Here is an 18,221-nt window from a genome sequence, read left to right as displayed (position 1 = left end):
GAGAAAACCATCGAGCGCTCTAACAAACCTGGAAACACTTTCCTCCATACTTTTTGGTTGTAAAGTAATAAATATCTATTTCTTTTTGGTGAGGAATATTGTCCCCAAGCTAACATCCATGCCAATCCTCCTCCACTTTATATGCCAGAGGCGACCACAGCATCGCTTGATGAGCCGTGTGTAGGCCCACAGCCCACAACCCTGCAAACCCCAGGCAGTGTTGGAGCATGTGAGTTTAACCACTATGCCACCATCAGGCAGGCCCCAAGCGCCTATTTTTTAAGGTGCTTCTAGCAGTGTGTTCTCTTACTTGAGGCTGAATACACACTAACTGGTTTGAAAAATATAGCTATTTTTAATTTTAATTAAAAAATTTTTTTCTCAAATTTTCCACTCTTCAAGATTCCCAAATCTTTAAATTGAGGAAAGGTATCTGAAGTAGTGAGGTATCGAATCTTACCATAGTAATTTATTGGTGTGATTTGATGGTAACTGAAGGCTGGTTTCCAGGAGCTATTGAGTAATTATATCCTCTCTTCCCTCCATACCCTCCTTACTCCCCAAAATACTTTAACTGTATGTCACCACAGTGATTGTTACCATGCAAACCAGTAAAATGTGTGCAACTATCTTTCGATTATCTCCTTTTTGACCAAGCTGTTGGCTGTGGCATATCTTACGCAAAATATTACAAAATAATAAAGATGAGTAGCATTCACCAAAGTGGCATTTACGGGTGGCTATTTTGTTTCTTTTGCTCAGTGTAATCACCTACCATTAATGTCTCCTGTCATTTATGGCACCAAGTGAAAGCCAACAATCATGCCTAACATGTGAAGTACTTTTTTCTAGCAAAGTATTAGAAACCCTAAAGTATTAATTTTAAAGTTTCTTATGGTGTAATTCTTATCAGGGGAGAGCTCCCTGCCTTGTTTTTTATAAGCTATACAGTCATAGGATCTTTGCAAACATATTGCCCAAACTCTTATTTTAGAGATCAGAAAACTAAGACCAGAGAAGTTGGGCTGGAGTAAGATTGCACAGCTGACAGAGCAGGCTCTATAACTGAGACCCTCTGACTGCCAACCCAGAACTGTTTTCACCAGATACTGAGGAAAGTCTGAAACTTCACAGCAGCCACTTTTCCCGTTTAGCTTTTTTTGGAAAAATTTTCTTATTAAATGAGGGGTGACACAGATGTCAGGTATTTATGGCAACGATATTAAATTCTGGGCCCAACCAGATTTTATTTAATTTGATGCTTTTCGAAAAAGTGTTTTGTGCTTTTCTCTTTATAATTTAGTAAAATTTTATATATAATAAATTTGCAAATATACGGTCTTAAAATTAACAATTTTTAGCTTGGAAAATATGCACATGGTATTAATGTTAGGCCTCAGCATTTCTCTTCATATTAAGTTACTACGAGCCTTATTAAACCTGCTTGATTCACAGGATGATAGAAAATAATGACAACATACCGGACATCTGACGAGAGGCAGATATTCTGTTTGTTTATTTTACAATCTGGGAAGATCTGACATCACACCCTCAAAAAGACAAATCAGGCCAAAGGGAGGCTCAGAGAGAATCAGGCTTTCCAGGACACATCTCACTAAAGAGATGCAGCACATAATCTGGGGAAAAATCGCTTAAACTCTGAAAGCCTTAGTTTTCTCGTCTGTTCAATAGGGACAAGAAAATACCAATTCCAGAGGTTGTTCTAGAATTAACTGAGCGAGTTCTTGTCAAACACTTAGCAGACTGTCTGGCACATGTAGGAACATCAATTGGTCTTTGCAGATGCTGTTTGTCCAATCATCACTTTCTTCCTCTTTTTCTTTCCTCCAATTAATCTTTATATCTGACTCTTTTCTCCCCTTTCCATTTCTGCTCTCTTTTCTTTTCTACTCTTCCTTTGCTCATCATTTTCCTCTCAAGATATTCTTTAATTCTTTTCTGTCCAGATTATAACCTCAGCCAACCAGGGGCAGCACGCACAGCCCAGAGCTGCTGACTTCAAATCTCTCATATTCCCCTGTCTAATAGTTATCACAGATCTTTTTTCCTGTTTCAATTATACTGCATTAAAAAAAAAAAGGAGACAAGCATCCTTGGTGGATCATTGGTACCTTTGTAGATCCATATGCTCTTTAAGACTCATGCCTTTAAATATGGATATTTTAAATTTGCAGTTCGTGAAAAAGATGAATTTACTTTCCTATGCAGTAAACATAATAGTCAACATTTATTGAGAACAGACTATGCGCCATGTCCTATTCTATGCATTTCATGTTTTAACTGATTTGAGTGCTGAGAGGAGCACGACATCTGACAAAACAGTATTTTTAAAGTTTTTTTGGGAAAAAAAAACGATATGCCCATTAAATAAAATGATGACAATACAAAAAAGTGCACAGAAATTAGCTTGCACCCACAATTCCATGCTTCTGTTATAATCAGTAACATTTTAGTATACATCTTCATACATGCATATATGTTTTATAGACATACATATCATATATTGAGATCATAATGCACACGTGTGTTTTTTAACTCCATATGCAATGTTGTGATAAAGTGTTTCTTGATGTTGAGACGAGGGCTGTAGATTAGGTTCTTGCAGGGAACCACAGCCATGCATATTCCCTTTACTGAAGAGACGTCCTCTTCTCTTAGGAAAGGTCATCATTTCCCACTGGCCACACGTATTCAAATTACAGTGGCGAGGATGACCCTGGTAGTGCCACATGACAGACTGCGAGGGAGCAGACAAAGGTTACCATCCTAAAATCTCTGTAGTGAACTTGCTGTTACTTTGGAGAAAGCTAATGAAGCATCTCTGGGTTTCCCTGAGCTGTTTTATTAGGCATGCATCTATCACCATTTTCCAAAGGGTGGTCTTATAATGAGAGAGGCATCTCAGGGGCTCTGAAAAGGCAGCAAGTGGAGAAGACCCTTATTTTGACCTCCAATAGAGCTTCTTACATTCATACTTCCTGTTTCATATGACATAAAAATACAGAACAGATATGATGGTCAACCTCTCTAAGGAGGCTTTATTACAAACTAGTATTCTTGGCCTAACTTGCAAGAGGCTAAAAACTGCAGGGTTCATGTAAGTCAGTAATGCTTTGGAACAACAGGTGGGGAGATTCTGAAGGTCTTAGAGAATGTCACAAGGAGTTGAATCACAGATGTAGGTTAGACCAGAGGTAGGTTTACAGCTGGGAAAAGGAAGGAGAGATTATGACCAGTCTGAGTTGAGTTTTTGCAGCAATCAGGACTAAACGCCAGGAAACATGTAACAAACCAGTTGTGACCCCTCTACTTTGGGGGTGAAGTAATGGCAAAATTCCAGGCCATTCTATGGCCTCACCCATAATCTGTGCTTTAGTCAGAATGAGAATTCCATTAGATGAGTAATACAGTCAGTGATTCATCTGAGGAAATTAAAGGCAACTTGACATTGAAAGCATTGACTGAACTTATACGAGGAGTCAACATGTAGGTGAGGGGTGATTTATACCTACAAGCGAGAACCTGACATCTTGAGCCCACTAATTTTACTATGAGGCTCATGTCAACTAGTTTTTAGCCATATTTGTGTGTCAGTGGTACATGAGGTTAACACTTTATATTACCATAATAAGATCTTTAAAAAAGGGCAGTGTTTTTTTTCTTTCCCAGTAACGTGGAGTATTTTGTTGCAAACAAACCTTCCCTTGAGAATTAGAAATGCTGGACAATACATAAAACCATCAGTTTGAAGACCTTGGGGAACGATGAAACCCCCAAGGGCTTTGAGAGATCAAGATTCCCAGGAGAAGGTGCACTGGACAAATTTAGGAACCTCTTCATCTCTTCTAGGACCTCTCTGTCTCCCAGGTCCTCAAACTTACCATGGACATGAAGTCACCACCCCTTCATCAACAAGGTCCACAGGCTGCCCAGCCTCCCCCGAGGTGAGTGCTTGTTTCCACTGTGCCTGAGGTAGTGTGAGCTGTGGCAGCTGCGACACCAGGCCCCACCGCACCCGTCAGGGATCTGATTTCTCTCGCCAGTTCTGGAGCTGGATGAAGCAACATGCTGCAGGGTATGGGATTCTGTTTCCCCAGCATGCCCCAAGAGACCAGTTGAAAAATCTGGAAATGCATGGAAGTTAATGTCTTGTGGGGTACATTTTGATCAATGAAAGTTAAGTCATTCAATAAAGGGAGCCATTTGAATAAATTTCTCTCTCTTTCTACCTCTACCAGACTTTTCCAAGACAAGGTGTTTTTGTACAGTGAGCCGTGTGTCTTCATGAAGCTGGTCGTCTGTAGTAATACACCAGCCTGTATCTGCTTCTCCTTTTCTGCCCACTTTCTGTTCCCATTAGTTTTACTATCTCAGGGTTCTATCTCCCAGGAAACAATCAGCCCTCAGCCTTCACCTCAGGATTTCTTTTCTAGGGCACTTAGGCTAAGACAGAAGGAAAGTAGAGAGAAGTGAGCCCAATTTGGCTCTATTTCTCCCTTGAGGCATTTATCTACCTGTAAACAGAAGCCAAGAGGCCGAGAAGCTGAGCAAAGTTTCCAACAGTTTTGCAGGGCTGGTGGGCAAACATTGGCTTCAGGTCTGTCAAGGAGGAGAGGCCCAGGTAAACACTCCAGTTTGTTTGTTTTTTTTTTTTTTTGCAGGGAAAGATATGCCCTGAGCTAACACCTATTGCCAATCTTCCTCTTCTTTTTTTTTCCTTCCCAAAGCCCCAGTGCAAGGTTGTGTATCCTAGTTGTACAAAAACTCCAGTTTTATCTTGCGACTAGAGAAGTGCTAGATGTGCTCTCAAAAATAATGAAGACTGGCATTAAATCAACTAAATCCTTGATTGAATTAAAATTAATCTTCCTCTTATCTAATGGCCAAACAAAAATGAATTCTCTCTGGAAGACAGTATTATCTAGAGTCTTAAAATATCTCTACAATTTATTATATATATTGTCTAGCTGCCAATAAAAAGTTACTGGGTATACCAGGAGATGAGAACTTGACTTAAAAACAAGAGAAAAACAGATTATAGAAATATACTCGCTAGAGATCCAAATATTGGAATTATTATACATGACGTTTAAAACAACATATTAATATGTTCCTGAAATCAGATGACGAAATGGAAAATCTCATCATAAACCTAGAAAATATAAAAATTATTCAAGTGGAAATTATAGAACTGAAAAAATATAATGACTAAAATTAAAAAGTTAGGGATCTGCTCCTATGGCTTAGCGGTTAAGTGCGCGCGCTCCGCTACTGGTGGCCCGGGTTCGGATCCCAGGCGCGCACCAACGCACCGCTTCTCCGACCATGCTGAGGCAGCATCCCACATATAGCAACTAGAAGGATGTGCAGCTATGACATACAACTATCTACTGGGGCTTTGGGGGGAAAAAAAAAGGAGGAGGACTGGCAATAGATGTTAGCTCAGAGCCGGTCTTCCTCAGCAAAAAGAGGAGGATTAGCATGGATGTTAGCTCAGAGCTGATCTTCCTCACACACACAAAAAAAAAATTAAAAAGTTAATGGAAACAGATTAGAAGCAATTAAAGAGAACATTAGCAAATTGGAACATAGATTGGGAGAAAATATCCAGTATAAAGCACAGAGAGAAAAGAGAATGGAAAATACAAGAAAAAGTGGAAGTATAAGAGATAAATGGGAAATGGTGAAAATATTTAACACACATGTAATTGAAATCCTACCAAAAAAACTTGAAGAGATAGATAAAGCAGAGACAAAATTTGAAGATCAAAATGACATAATTTTACAAAATGTCAAGTCACAAATTCAGGAAGACATAAACTCCATTCAAATTAAATACAGAGAAAACAACATATAGGTGTACCATAGTAAAATTGTTCAAAACCAAAGACAAATAGTAAATATTTATACAAGATAGAGAGAAAAGACACATGATCTTCAAAATAGCAACAAGACTGACACTTGAATTCTCAAAAAAAAGTGGGCCACCAGCGTCAAATCACATCTAACGTCAGAGCTAGAAGAAAATAACTACTAGAATTCTACAGCCACTGAAAATACCTTTCTAAAGTGAAAGTGAGATAAAGATGTTTTCAGATGAAAAAAACTGAGAGAATTGTTCACCAGTCGACTTACACTAAAGAAACTCTAATGGGAGTTCTTTAGTTTGAAGGCAAATGGTTCCAGATAGAAATCACAATGAAACAGGAAGAAATAATGAACAGAAAGGATAAATACATGTGTAAATCTAAATGAATATGAAATGTATAAAAGAATACTCCTATCTGGAAGGGTTTAAATTATATACAGGAGTAAAATCTATGAAAACAACAGCACAAAAGGTGGAAACAGGGTAAATGGTGTTAAATTGCTATATGAACCTTGCATTGTTTGGGAAGGAATTTAAGTACTACTTTTTATCAGACTTTAACGAGTCAAGGATGCATGTAGCAGTCTCTAGAGTAAAAGCTAAAAGGATAGCAAAAGTGTATAATTCACAAGCTAATAGAGGTGAAAAATAGAATAAAAATCTAATTCAAAAGACTGCAGGAGGGTAGGAGGGAGGGAGAGACAGAGAGACAACAAGAAAATCAAAGGTTAAATTTAAACTCCCAAGTATGAGTAATTGTATTAAATGTAAACAGACTAAATATTCCAATTAAAAGACAATAATTATCAGACAATAATACAAATATTATATGCTGCTTGCAAGAGACTCATCTTAAATATAAGACAGCACAAAAATTAAAGTAAAAAGACAGAGACATATAAACCATGCAGACACTACACAGAACAGAGCTGGTATACTAATATCAAATAATGTAGGTCAAAATAGTTACTTAGAGATAAAAAGAATATTTCAAATGGTAAAAAATTTAATCCCTCAGGAAGCTACAATAGTCTAAAATCAATTAACTTGACAAGAACTTTTCAAAATAATTAAAGCAAAACCATACATACAAAACCATAAAAGGAGAAATAGGCATATCTGTAGTCATGGTGGGAAATTTTAACACAAATCTCTCAATAACTGATGGAGCAAGCCAAAAAAAAAAAAACACAAAAAACAAAAAAACAAAAGAAACACAGTAGACATTCAGAAGATTTGAACAACACAATAACACAATTAACAAAATTTACTTAATTGACATATAAAATGTAACCGGCAACCATTGGCTACATATTCTTTTCACAAGCACATAGAACATTTACCAAAATTGACTAGGTGATGAGCCACAAATGAAGTTTCAATAAATTCCAAAAGACTGAAATTATGCAGAGTATGTTCTCTGACAACAATTTAATTCATCAAGAAACCAATAACCAAAAGATAATTAAGGTTAAAAAAAAGAAGCCTCAACCCTTACCTCACTCCGTAGACAAAAATTAACTCAAGATAGATTATACCTAAATGTAAAGGAAAAGTCTATAAATCTTCCATAGAAAATGTAGGACCTTTGTGACCATTGGCAGGCAAAGTTCCCTAAAACAGGACATAAAAAGCCAAAAAGCACTAGCTATAAATGAAAAAAACTTACCAACTAGACGTCATTAAAATTAAAAAGTTCTGCTCTTTAAAAGGCATCATTAATAAAGGAAGACACTATAAAAAGAATATTTATAACTGAATAATAAGAGAGGACAAACAACCGAATTTTAAAATATGAGCACAAGATTTGGACAAACACTTCACGAAAAAGATAGAAATGACCAACAAGCACATGCAAATTCTCACCATCATTAGTCATTAGAAGAAATATAAATTAAAAAAAAATGATCTTGTTGAGGTGGGGAACTTCCCTCTTTTACCCTTCCTGTGTTCTTGTAGCTGTACGACCATATTAACAGGAGAAAAACCCAATTTAATTACATGTGCATGGAAAATCATAAAAATGACACTTGGAGAATGAACAAAGCACATAGTTTATATAGCTTTTACACAAAGAAACAATAAATTTGTGAGGAATGACAGGACAAAGAAATGGAGGTTCGAGGTATGTAATAAGAGAGGAATATAAACAGAGTTTAGGCTTGAGGTAGTAAATTAGTAAAAGCAACAGGGTCTGTTTATAGAGGCCTCTCAGCCTTGACTTCCCTGGCTCTGGGGATAAGGATGTCCCTCTCAGTCTTCAGGAACAGGGAGGGCCCCTTTCACATGGGAGATTTGCTTTCAGGGAGAAAAAGGATGGTCAGAGTGTCCTTTTTGCACCTGCTGTTTCTTAAGTAACTTGAACTCTCAGTATGCCATTGTGGGATATTTTGGAGTGGCCTGCCCTGGCCCCAACAACATACCACTACAAACATACTAGAATGACTAAAGTTAACAGGCTTGACAATGCCATGGGTTGGTGAGAATGTGAAGCAATTGGAACTCATACAATGGGAATCCTAGCACCCTTGTGGACAGCAGAGGGAACCCCGCCTGGTTTTTTTGACCCATCCTCTCCCCTCCCAGCACTCTATCAGACAGTGCTCCACTCCTATTCACAGGGTTTTCATGGCCATTTTTTTTGGAAATGGGTGACCAGTCCTTCTCCCTAGTCCGTCTTAGTCTGGAAGCTCTGCTGAAACCTGTCCACCGTGGGTGACCCTGTTGGTGTTTGAAATCCTGGTGGCATAGCTTTCAGCATCACAGCAACATGCAGCTGCCACAGTATGACAACTGACAGATGGGTGGTGTGGTTTCCTGACCGTGACACAAGCCCAGGCCATGGGTGAAAACACCAGATCTTAACCACTAGACCACCTGGGCTGGCTACCCACACCCACACCTCAGCAGGAAATGGGAACAGACTGTTGATGCATGCCACAAAAATAAACGAATCTCAAAAACATTATGTTGACAAAATAAGCCAGACAACAAAAGATTACATTCTATATGACTCCATTTATATGAAGTCCTAAAATAGGGAAATCTTAACCTATAGTGACAGAAAAGCACAATAGAGGCTGCCTGGGCCCGGGGTGTGGGAAAATCGACTGCAAAAGGGCATGAAGGAACTTTATGGGAGGTGATGGTGATGAATAATATCTTGAATTTGCTGGAGATTACACAGGTGCACACATGTGCCAAAATTTATTGACCGGTACACTTAAAATGAGTACATTTTGTTGTACTTAAATCATAACTCAATAAAGTTGATTTAGAAAAATAGAATCAAAAGACATACAAATAAAGATAAGAAGAAATTTTCCAAATGTTTGGAAATTAAGCAGTATAATTCTAAATGATGCATCTGTTTAAAAAAAAATCACATACAAAAATGAGCAAAAATTTAAACTGAATGATAGTGAAAATAAGGAATGCTCAAACTTGTTAGTTGGACAAAAGTTATGCTTAAAAGGAAATTTATAGCCTGAAGTGCAAATATTAAAAACATCTATAAATTATTTAAATACCCAAATACCTAAATTTCATAACCTCAAGAAGTTACAAAAAGAACTGCAAATTAAACTAGAAGGAAGGAAATAAAGATAAAAGCAGAAATTAATCAAATATAAAGCAAATTTATAATAGGATCAATTAATTCAAAGGTTGGTTCTTTGAAAGGAATACCATTTATAAAGTCTTGGTAAGACAGATCCAGAAAAAAGAAAGAAGTCATAGATAATCTCAGCAATGAAAAAGAAGACTTCTGTACAGTTTCTATGAATATTAGAAGCATCATAAGAGGATATTTTAAACAACTTTATGGCAATAAACTTGAAAATTTGGATAAAATAGATGAATTCCAGAAAATCAAAACTGATCAAAATGCATAGGAAATAGAAATAATCCTATATTTATTTAAGATATTAGACCTTTGAATCTGTAATTAAAATCTTTTCTGCAAAAAATAAAATTTTAGGCCCACATGACTTCAGAGGGAAATTTTTCCAAATATTTAAGGAAGAAAAGGCCATTCTTATGCAAACTCTTCTAGAGAATTAAAAAAGAGGTAACTCTTCCCAAATCATTTTATAAGACCAGCATAAGTTTAATACCAAATCTGAGTGGCACTTAACAAGAAAATATTACAGGATAATCTTGCTCATTGTTACAGATGCAAAAATCCTAACCAAAATATCAGCAAAAAGCTATATAAAAAGGACAATATATTATGAGTAGTTATAGATGTACTCCAGGGACTCGAGGTTAGTTTAGCATAAAGAAGATCTACCAGTGGATTTCACTACGTTAACAGAATAGAGAAGAGAAATCATATAATCATTTTAACAGAAACAAAAAGCATAAGATAAAATTCAATGCTTATTCATTATAAAAATTCTTAGAAAGCTGAGGATAGAAGGGAGCTTACTTTATCTGATAACAGATAGCACTAAAGAACCTACAGCAAATATCATGCTTAATGGCGAACTACTGCAACATTTTCCCTAAGTTCATAAATGAAACAAGAATGCCTGCTACCGTCACTTCCATTCGACATTACTCTGCAAGTACTAGCCTATGCAAAATATCAAGAAAAAAGTCGTAAGCATTGGAAAGGAAGAAATAAGTAAATGGTAGTGTATGTACAACAACCCAAAAGAACCTACAGGAGAACTAGTAAAACTAATGAGTGAATTTGTAAGATTGCTGGATACGGGGCAGTATACACGAATCCATATTTCTTAACACTAAGAACTAGTAAAAATTGAGAAGTTAAAATGTTCAAAAGCATCAAAACAGCAAAATCTAGATGAAAAGTGATGAAAGATATAAGCACTCTACATAAAGCTACAAAACATTATTCAGCATAATTAAAGAAGACATAAATAAATGGAAGAAAAATCATTTTCATGGTTTGGAAGACTCAATATACCATGTATGTAAAATATTTCCTAAATTCATCTATAGATCTAATGTAATTCCAATGAAAGCCCAGACAGGTTCTGTGAAAAACCTGATGGGCTAATTCTAAAATGCATATGGCGATGCAAGGGCCAAGAAGAGCCAAGATAATCTCGAAGAAAAAGGAGAGAACTGAAGCACTTATAGTTCCAAATATCAATACTTACTGTGATACTGCAGTGGTTACCAACAGACAAGTGACTCCTGGAACTGAATCAGAGAATCCAGACAGACTTGCAGACACATGCAGCAGGGTTAATGAGAAAAGTGGCTTTCCAGAGAAGTAAGGAAAGAGTATTTTTTACAAATAAATGGTGCTGAATCAATTGGATATCTGTACATAGAAAAAAAGTGAATCCTAATCTTCTTTTCACACCACATAAAAAAAAAATCAGTTCCACGTAGATTCAAACTAAACATGAAAGTTTAAAAAAATAAAACTTCTAGAAGAAAGCATTGGAAAATATCTTCATAATCACTGGGGAGGGGAATGATTGTTTTCAGCATGATGAAAAGCACTAACCACAAAGTACAAGACTGACAAATTGGGCTACATTAGACTTTAAAACTTCTTTTCATCAGAAAACACCATGAATATAGCAAATAGGCAAGCCACAGAGTAGGGAAAAATTATATATAAAGAATTACTAAAAAAAAATTAACAATAAGACAGACAACCCAATAGAAAAATGCTCATAAGATCTTTTAAACAAGCACTTCACAGGAGAACCAGATGATCAACAGACTATGAAAAGGTGCTCGGCCTCAGTTCTCAGGGAAATGTAAATCAAACCACAATGAGATAACAATCTATCCCCAGTGGAATGGCTAAATTAAGAAGGAAAAACCTGTCAATACGAAGTGTGGAGATATGGAACAACAGGAGCTCACACTGCTTGTAAGAGAGAAATTGGCTCCGCCACTGTGGAAAATCATTTGGCAGTATATATGACAGCTGTTCATACACATACCATATGACACAGCCACTTGGCCCTTATGCACACTCCCAACAGATATGTGTACACATGAGTATCAGTTGTCACAGCACTGTGCAGCATAGCCTGGAAACAACACGGATGCTCACCAACATAAGAATAGATAAATACAATATGGTATAGTCAGACAATGGAAAGACTCCTCAGCAATGAACGTGAACAAACTCCTACTTAATGCAAAATATGAATGAGTTTTACCAACGGTAAGTGAAAGAATCCAGACACAAAATGATACATACTGTATGATTCAATCTGCATTAAGTTTAAAAATCAGACAAAGCTAAATGATGGTAATAATCAGCAAAGTTTAGTGAAGTAAGGTGAATAAGCTCCAGAGATCTGCTGTGCAACACTTTACCTGTGGTTAGCAACAAGGTGCACTGCAAATTTAAGAGGATACATCTCAAACTAAGTGTTCTTATCATAATAAAATCTTTAAAAAAAAAAAAACCCAAACTAAATGATAGTGTTAGAGGTCAGGATAGTGGTTACATTGGGAGAGGAAGTAGAGGGGTCATGGTTGGGAGAGAGCAGAGGGAGGGGCTTCCCTGACACTGCTTATGTCCTGGTTCCTGATCTCGTGGTGATTATATGAGTGTGTTCCTGCCGTGATAATTCATCAAGCTCTGTGCTGATGATGTGCTTTTCTGTAAGTTATATATCAATAAAGTTTATCTAAAAATAAAGGAGATCAAAAGAAGCCAATTCTGGGTATGATGGAGGATAAAACGTGCTTTTATCAAAGGCCTTGTGCCTTTAAGTACGTATTCATTTTCTTCTTCACCACAACCTGATGGAAAATATACTCAAATCTTTATTTTACAGATGAAATACTGAGACTGAGAGGGAGTAAGCCAAGGTCCAAGGCCTTGTCCAAGGGCTCACAGCTTGTTTTTACATCCCAAATCTTTTGTTTTCTGCAGTTTATGTCATCTTTTATAGTTTGCTTCAGAGTTCACAACTTTCTTTGTCAGACAATATCTCGTTAAATAATCTACTTGGTTGAATCTAATCATTTAAATTCCAAATAAAGATAATCCATCTTATATAAATCTGTCTTTGCTTTCCAGATAATCTCTTGAGAATGCAACTTGTCAAGGTAACGAAGAAGTTAATAGAACTTCTCAACTTGCAGTTGAGTTGAATGCAGCTGAAATAGGAGAGTAACCAACATGATTTACTCCATTCACTCAAAGTGAAAGAAATGTAACATTCTTTTATTTTTCTAAGTCAAATAAATTTCTTCTCCACACACACACCATCCAGGTTGGAAGTAAATCCAATTTTTATCTCTCAGAAAATCTAATTTTATTCATGGAGTGGATGGGGGGACCCCTTTCCTATCCTGGGATTCAATAAGGAATCCTGGGGTTTATTGGAAGTTTGAGATGGACCTCTGACCTTGACTCTTATTGTCACTGTCAAAATGTTCACTGTCCAAGCTGAGTAGTGTATTCCACACCAAACGTCACAGTCAGGAACCTCATTGCTGCTGGACCATGCAGGCATCCCCTGTGTGAGAAGTGGGCAGCTCGACCACTTACACACGCTTACCCACCACCCCCTTCCCTCAAATCCACTCTCTTTCAACCCTTAGAACTCTGCCCTTTTCAGATACCTCAGCTCCTAGATTCCATTCTAGGAAGCTTTTGGAAGAACCTGAGGGATTTATAAGCAAAATACTTTGGGCAGCACTTTTGTTACCCAGCCCACTGACCCCATAAGACATTAACCACAACCCTGCTCAGAACAAGTCTAACATGTTCTCTTTAGCTTATAGGAAACCACAAAGAGAGGAAGGAGAAGATGGCTGAGACATAGGGCAAATCTGATTAAAACCGTTTGAAGGCAACATGGCAGTCTGACTTGACCTGACATAGACACTGCAGTTCATTATATGCTCATTTTAATACCTTACCATATGATAGAACAAACCCACCGACGCCATGACAGTTTACAACTGCCATGGCAATGGCAGGATACAACCAAATAAGGAAAGAAAAGACGTGGCACCCTTACTTCCCAGAAAATCCTGCCCATTTCCCTGAATAACTATGAATATTCCTCCCCTTCATTACCTAGACCCCTTATAATAGCTGCTTAAGCACCCCAAGAGCTGAGAAGTTGATTTGTGGACTTGATTCCCACTTCTCCATTCTTTGGCCATTGAAAAAAGCCTGTGCTATTGAATGCTCAGCTTTGGTCTCGTTTCAAAGTTGTGACACCGAACAGAGGAAGAACCCGAAGAGGAAGAGCGAGAGACCTTTCCTCACATTTCTCCCTGGTTGAGGAGTGAGTTCAATTGGTAACACTTTGGGAACATTTCAAAAGTGTTTGGGACACAGTTTAAGCAGGTGTATGTGTGTGGGTATGGAAATCTCCAGCAAACAGATTGCTGGAACTCCTGCCAAGGCAGTTGAAGTTTAACTTTATTCTATAGTCACAGGCTGGTGTGGCTTGGTATTTCCCCAAAGAACAACACCAGCTTTTGGAATTCCTCAAAAGCTATGGTTGGGGAAAAGCAGAACCATATGTTTGGGATGGGGGTGGCACTTCGGTGGAGGAGGTCAACACTGCTAGTGGAAGTTTAGGGTGGAGGTGCTGTAGATGCGGAGCAGCTCCGTGGACGTGCATGCACACACAGGAGGAGGAGGTGGTGGGACTCCCCTCCTTTCTGGAATGGCACACAGCCTAAGTGGTGGCACAAGGAGGGTCCTAGGAAAAGGCGGAGGGCACTGAAATAATTCCTTAGGAATAACTGATGCCCTTAAGTGGTTTTCTGAGGGTTGGTGTGGTCTGAGAAACAAGGCTGTGTGTATTTGGGTCTATGCTACTATACTAGGATTAATAATTATGGTAATTACACCAGCAAGTGAGCCTCACCAACATTCCAGCTACTGTGCTAGATGCATATATTCATCATGTCAGTTACCATCCTGAAGATAAGCGCCATTAGCCTCATTCTACAGATAAGGGAACTGGAGCAAGTGACCCGCAGAGTAGTTAGTAAACAGCAGAGCTGGGATTCAAATCCAAGTCTAGATCCAAAAGCTGTGTGTTTACCACTCTTCCACATTTATTCTGAGAAACAAAGCCAATGTATATGTTGTGATTCCCTTCTTCTTACCAAAGCAGAATGCACTAGAGATTGTGGGGCCTGGAATTGACATTGGACATGGTAGATTTAAGCTTGCTAGGACCAGATGGCAGAGAATACAAATGTTATGCAGGCTGGGAAATAAAGAAGTAATTTACTGCCAGCAATGGATTTGGATTTTTAAAAAATCTTGTTGGATAGCCTGTACATCTGTGTGGATGTTAGGCAGAAATTATGTTCATTGCATGGGTGTAGTAGCAACAATTTTTCAATAGTTCTTAAAGAAATTAATATGTGACTCCTCTTTGTTACAGGCAATTAGAGCTACTAATTTCTTGCCTCATTTTTAAAAAAAGTTTTATTAATTATAAAAAATAAGCACTCAATAAATGTACTTAAAACCATTGAATTGTACCCACTTTAAACAGATGAGTTTTATGGTATGTAAATTGTATCTCACTAGACTGTTAAAGTACATTTTCATGCTGAAGAGTTATTTATATCTCTTCATAGCTTCTTCAGTGATATATATGCGTACACGGACTTTAGTCGTAATTACTTTGTTTGTACTTAAGATAGTGTTGCATTCACTTTCCCCCCGTTGCATCTCTGTGTTGTTAATGGTTGCGCAGATTCCCTCACCACTTGTCATTGTTCCATCAGCCATTGTGTAGCTGGTGCACAACTGGATTGTTTCTAGGGCTTTGCTGTTACAAATGTCACTGTTTTACAAAGGTATGTACATATAGCTTTTATTACTTAAGATCAATTTCCAATAGTGGGATTACTAGGTCAAACGCTATGACCCTTTTAGGATTCTTGTTATATGCTGCTAGAAATAGTGCATCAATTTTAGTGCCACTGACAACTTGGAGTTCACACATATCTTGCTGGTCTTTTCAGCTTCTTCCTTGATTTGATATAGTTGAGTGGCTAATATCATGATGGACTCTATAATTTTGGAAAAGTTCAACTAGTATTCCTTATTTCTCCCCTGTATACTAAGAAGGTTTCTGCAAGTGACTATTTTAAAGATGAAGTATTGCTAACCCTCAGTTAAACTAAAATGAAATATATTTTTATAACCTTTCTAGTATTTAAAAATAATAAACGACTCCCCTTACTTCTCTTCCTTACTTTTCCTCTGTGTGTGGCACAGTTCCCTCTTTCTTTGTTGTTATAAAGATGTTTATGGCATCTCCAAGCAATTAAGACAATACTGAAGACTTTAAAAATATGTCTCCCATTTCCTAAATGAGGTTACAGATTGTGTAGAATGTTGGTGCAAATGCCCATCTATGTTTGTCATTTAGCTTTTACCTTCATCCTATGTATATAAATAAGAATTAGCTAAAAAAAAAAGGGGGGGGGAATTAATGTGACTTCTGCATTAGGCACTGAGGAGTTAAAATTAAGACTCCAGAGTATATTGTGGCAATCAGATTATGAGAAACTTGAAGGCTAAACAATGTCTTATTCTTATCTTGAATTTTTCAAAGAACACAACAGTGCTGAATAGGTTCTCATTGAATGAAATTAAATTTTTAGTTCTGAGCAAACTCCTATGATTCCAGTCAGTAGGAAGAAATGTCAGATGTGGCCTGAGGCTGGTTCTATCTACAGTAAGAATAAGCATCTGCCCTCAAGGGGCAAACTAAAAGGAAAAGGTCCTAATAGCGTTTACCATCCAACTACAAAGTCTCCGTCATTAAGAAGTTATGGCTTCTCTTGTATTCACTGTGCTTCCTAGAGGAGCGCTGATTACCAGTGATGGCAAAAGGTAGAGCTGAACCTTCAGAAGTCAAGAGGTTTGCCTCAGGTCACACAGTGAGAGCGGAATTAGGACCACATCAGATTCTCATCATCATAGGAGTCTTTTTTCAAACAATTGCTCCAGGGAGTTAGTGCTGCTTGCTCTGCTACCCTTTCAGAGAATCACAATGGAAGATTAATATGCCAAGGCAGAAAGAAACCTGTTCAGTTTAGTTTACCATGGAGTGGTAAACTAAATGACTTAAAATGATCAAAATTGAGTTTAAAAAAGGAAAAGTTAAGAATTTAGTCTTATTTTTCCTTGTGAAATAAAGGGCAATTTTCTTTACTCTTGAGCTTGTAAATGCTTTTAGGAATGCCATGTCAAAAACAAATAGGCCTACATAAACCCTTGTACTAGCTACTCTAACTGGAGGGAAATAGAATTCATTTGCTTACCTCTTATGTGGCTATCAGTGGACTATATTACAGCCCCTCATATTATGTCAAAACAAAACCAACAACAAACAGACGAAAAACATACTTGCTCTTTGCTGTGTGTCTCTGACAACGTTTTGGAGTTTCCTCATGAAGTGGTCATCTGCTGTGAAAATTAATAAACAGAAACCTCATTAAACTGGAGTCAGGAGGCCAGAAGGGGAAGCTCTCACACTCTAGGAGGGTTGCAGAGCCCAACAGAAGAAGAGAGACTTCCTCCTCTTCTTGCCCTCCCAGCTCAGCCAATGAGAGACTGTCACCACTCGGCCAATGAAAAGCCACTTCACCTGGAACTCTGTTTACAATAGCACTCCCAACTTCCTCTCCCCTCTGTAAAAGTCTCTCCTCCCTTGCCGCTGGGTGGCTTGCCGCTGTTACAGACCCCAAATTGCAATTCTTTGCTGATCCCTAATAAACCCATTTTTTGCTGAAGAAATAACTGGCTTTTAATTTGTTTAAGGTCAACACTTCTACGTGTATCACTGCAGAAAAGGGGTTCAGAACTGATGAGTCAGATCCCCTCCTCATTTTATAGGCAAGAACTCTGATCCTAGGAAGGTAACAGGATTGTTAAAATCATTGACAGAGCTGAGCTTCTCACCAGGAATTTTGTTCCACGTGGTCCTTTTCTATCCTGTTATGGAGTCTTTCACCCAACCCAAGCTACGGTATAATTAACAAGTTCAAGTTCTTGGAGGAAGAAGGTAGATGAGCACCTTTTAAGAAAATGTGCTGCTGAGAGGCAAAGAAAGACATATTTTAGGAGGGCCAGCCCTGAACTAAAAATTTCTACTCCTTTTTTCCCTTTCCAGACAGAACTGCAGATCGCTGGCAAGGACCTGAATACAACCCAGGGCAGGCAGACAGGCAGCCAACGTCAAAGTGGAGGCAAATTCTTTCCCTTTGCTTCAGGGCTAATCTGAAAAAATACAGCTATACAATATCATGAATCTTGTTGTACTTTGTTTCTGCTGGGTTTCTGGTTCAGTTAAATAGAGATATGTTAAGATTTAGCTTTAAAATTTTG

At 37.8% G+C, this 18,221-nt stretch overlaps 1 long non-coding RNA gene across 3 annotated transcripts; it reads right to left on the bottom strand.

The window, feature by feature from the left end:
- Nucleotides 1-1,395: 1,395 nt before the first annotated feature.
- LOC131414657 (uncharacterized) lies at nt 1,396-17,840 on the bottom strand. 3 transcript variants are annotated; one of them, XR_009222210.1, is made up of 4 exons: nt 11,020-11,503; nt 4,536-4,620; nt 3,903-4,145; nt 1,396-2,758 (listed from the first exon to the last, which is right to left on the bottom strand). It is a non-coding gene; the product is annotated as an uncharacterized LOC131414657 (long non-coding RNA). The 3 variants fall into 3 exon arrangements; XR_009222209.1 differs by lacking the exon at nt 11,020-11,503 and adding an exon at nt 7,560-8,168; XR_009222208.1 differs by lacking the exon at nt 11,020-11,503 and adding an exon at nt 17,241-17,840 and having other exon boundaries at nt 1,397-2,758.
- Nucleotides 17,841-18,221: the final 381 nt, after the last annotated feature.

Source organism: Diceros bicornis, chromosome 15, assembly GCF_020826845.1.
Source record: "Diceros bicornis minor isolate mBicDic1 chromosome 15, mDicBic1.mat.cur, whole genome shotgun sequence".
Taxonomy (NCBI): domain Eukaryota; kingdom Metazoa; phylum Chordata; class Mammalia; order Perissodactyla; family Rhinocerotidae; genus Diceros; species Diceros bicornis.
The sequence above is the reverse complement of the archived record's forward strand: the minus strand, read 5'-3'. Positions and strand labels throughout refer to the sequence as shown.